The sequence below is a fragment of the Choloepus didactylus genome, chromosome 3 (assembly GCF_015220235.1).
Source record: "Choloepus didactylus isolate mChoDid1 chromosome 3, mChoDid1.pri, whole genome shotgun sequence".
Lineage (NCBI taxonomy): Eukaryota > Metazoa > Chordata > Mammalia > Pilosa > Megalonychidae > Choloepus > Choloepus didactylus.
In genome coordinates, this window is record NC_051309.1 from 85,830,050 (window position 1) to 85,833,371 (window position 3,322).

A 3,322-nucleotide genomic window follows, 5' to 3' on the forward strand; every position below is an offset into this window, starting at 1 on the left:
AGTATCCATGGAATATCTTTTTACCACAGCCTTGAAAGTGCTCCAATACCCAATATTTAAAGTACTCACAATAACTACACTTGTGACTGGAACCAATTATCCCTTTTATACCCCACTAAGACAAACCAATATGTAGGTAGCTTTCTTTGCTTAGACATGGAAGCAGTTTTAACACTGGCCCTTGTGAAACTACAATGTGCCAAAAGTACTATGCTAAACATTTATAACTTGTAGAAAAATTCCACATCCCCATATTGGCCACCTTAATATGAAAGCAGATAACTCTCTAATGTTAACTGGCTCTACTCCCCTAATATTAAACATAAAAACCACATGGGAAATACAGAAATTCAAACAGAAGTAGCATAAACCTGTCATAAATTGTAAACAAAAAATATTTGTGGGACAGCATGGATGTCATTGGTCTACTGTATAAATTTTAGAACGAGTAAGGCAAAAGTTGGAAGGCCAGTTAATTTTCCCTTCCTTCTCCTGCTTCAGCGTCTTCTTCTTGGGTATCTGACGTCCACAATGTCGAGCTGTCTCTCAGTAATTGCATTATTAGCATGCTGTCTTTGTATGACTCTTCGCTTAATACATGAAGTTCAGCAATGATGTCATCAAAAGCTGTCTATGCAAGACAGCAGACTTTCTCAGGGGAGTTCAGTATCTTATAATAGAACCTAAGAGCTAGACCCAACCTGATAGGATGCATTGGTTGCATTTCCTTTTTCTGATTTCAAATGCTTCTTCGTATGCTTGTTGTGACTGATCCACAATCCCTTTCTTGTCATCACCAGCAGCAACCTCAGCCAAGTAAGGATAGTAGTCTCCTTTCATTTTCAAATAGAAGACTTTTCTCTCTGCTTGTGAGGCATGGGGGATCAAGAACTTTTCCAAAAGAGACAGTACATCATTGCAGATATTTCTTAGCTCATTCTCAATTTTCTCTCTGTATTCTTGAGCCATCTGCTGCTTTTTCTCACTACCTTCCATCTTTTGCTCAATACTTTAGACAACCTTCAAAGATGGCCTAAGAGCTCCTACAACATTTTTGTAAGCAACCAAGAGAAGATTCCTCTCCTCATTGAATAATTCAGCTCTTGCTCAGTTGCAGACTTCATGCAGGCTGCCATGTGATCATATCACTCAGCCTGCTCAGCCAGTTTGGCCTTCTGCACCAGCTCATTTTTACTCATGACTGGATGTTCTGTATCTGGAGTAGGTGGTGGTGAAAGGATGGGGCTCAGCAGTGGTTAGGCTGAGACCCATCACCCATACTTTCTTGAGGCCTTTCCATAAGGCTAGTCTTTAGACCCCTTCTCTGACACAGCTCTTGGAAAGGACAGCAATGACCTTTGGTCATTCAATGGTTATTTCTCAACCTTTCATTAATTCAAAATATTGCCATTTTAGTCTCTTTTTTCTTCATGAAATAATTTTTTCATTTGCCTTCCATAATACCTCTCTCATAGTTCTCCCTAAATTCACTGGCCGAAACTTCTCAGTTTCCTTTTTTTTTTTTTTTCTTTTTATCTCCCTGAACTCTTCACTTTAACATCCTTGAACCACTATTCTCTACATTTATTCATCCACTCCCATGTCTTAAAACATCATCTAAAAGCTTATGACTCCAAAATGTATATCTCTAGGATTCCTAAAATTTATGTCTTTCCTAAAACCCAGACTCATATATATTGAACTCCTATTTGACATTTCACTTGGATGTCCAATAGGCAACCACAACTTAACATGATCCAAAAAAGAATTCACGAGTCACACACCTCTCCACCTAACTTGCTCTACCAGCAGTTCTCCTCATCACAGTAGATAACAATTCTATTCTTATAATTTCTCATGTGAAAAACCTTGACATTATCCTTGACCCCTGTTTCTCTCACACTTCAAATACAAGCTGTGAAATAAATGCTGTTTGTTCTACATCAAAACATCAGAATGTTATCCACTTATCATCTTTCCCACTACTATCCTGCCTGGTCCCAGCCACGATGAACTCAAATCTGGATTATTATAATAACCTTTTAATGCTTCACCCTGATGCCATCTTTTCCTGCCTTCAAAGTATTGATCTTACATTTTAAATTATTTACCCTAGAAGCTGTATTGATATTAGACTGTAGAGGAGGCCAGAGCTGATGGTAGCTCCCATTGGGATAGTTGTGGTGAAGGCAGTGCTAGTAAATGATTGGATCCTGGATACTTTTCATTATGGGAAATTTCAAACATATACAAAAGTAGAAAAACCAGAACAATGAATCTGTGTACTCAACTTCCAAATTCAATAATGATTAACTGATAACTAATTATTTTTCATATATACCTGCCTGCTCACTGCTTTTAGTAAATTTTTGAAGCAAGTTGCAGGCTTTAAATTTCATCCATAAGTATTTCTAGAAAAAAGAAATTTGCCCCTATTATCTATTTGGTTATCTCAAAGTTCAGGAAAAGCAAACTTGATTGCCCCTATTTTTACCAGTTTTCAAAATAATGAATTGGTTTCCTAGCATCTTCTGAAGATGACTGGACAATGTTTGTTTGTGGGTGTGTGTGTGTGTGCTTTTTGGAATTATCATAATGTGGTGTTAAATGTAAACATATTTGATTTGTTTAAATCCATTGTGTGTATGATTCCTATTGATGCTAAAATTGTCCCAAGTTTGGCAATGGCTGCCTCTTAAAACTGCCTTCTGAATTCTTGGTGATCATTAGTAACTTCTTTGCATTCTGGTACAACAAAAAGCAGGTTTCTTGCCCCAGACCTGGAGTCAATCACGTCTCTAAGGAGCCCTAGTTCTTCTATTAAGAAATGGTAATTAAGGACTACTTTATAGGACCAAGAAGATGGCAGCATAGAGAGAAATGGAAGTTAGTTAGGCCCCTGAAACAACTAATAAACAATCAGGAACAACTAGTAAATTATCTAGAATAACTGCTGGGGGACATCTGTGACTGTCCACACATTGTACACCAACCTGGATTGGGAGGAATGCCTGAGATTGCAGCATAAAATCTGTAAGTAAAAACTGCAGACCTGAGCAGGGAATCCCTTCCACTCATGGTAGCCCAAACTGCAAAATCTCAGTGTAGTAGAAAGCAGCACTCTGAACAAGTGAATATACCTCAGTCCAGCTCCAACTGGGGTTTTAATTAACAAACGTGTACTGCTCAATACAAGCTACAAGTCCCCAATAAGCAGATAGAGGCTTTTAGTGACAACTGCCCTTAAAGAGCCAGAGGACTTTTCTGTCCTGAGAGGGGGAACCCAGAGGACCAAGTGCTATCTCTGGCCTGTGGGTGAAGC

At 38.5% G+C, this 3,322-nt stretch overlaps 1 pseudogene; it reads right to left on the reverse strand.

Annotated features, from left to right (window-relative positions):
* Positions 1–472: 472 nt before the first annotated feature.
* On the reverse strand, positions 473–1,226 carry LOC119528695 (annotated as a pseudogene).
* Positions 1,227–3,322: the final 2,096 nt, after the last annotated feature.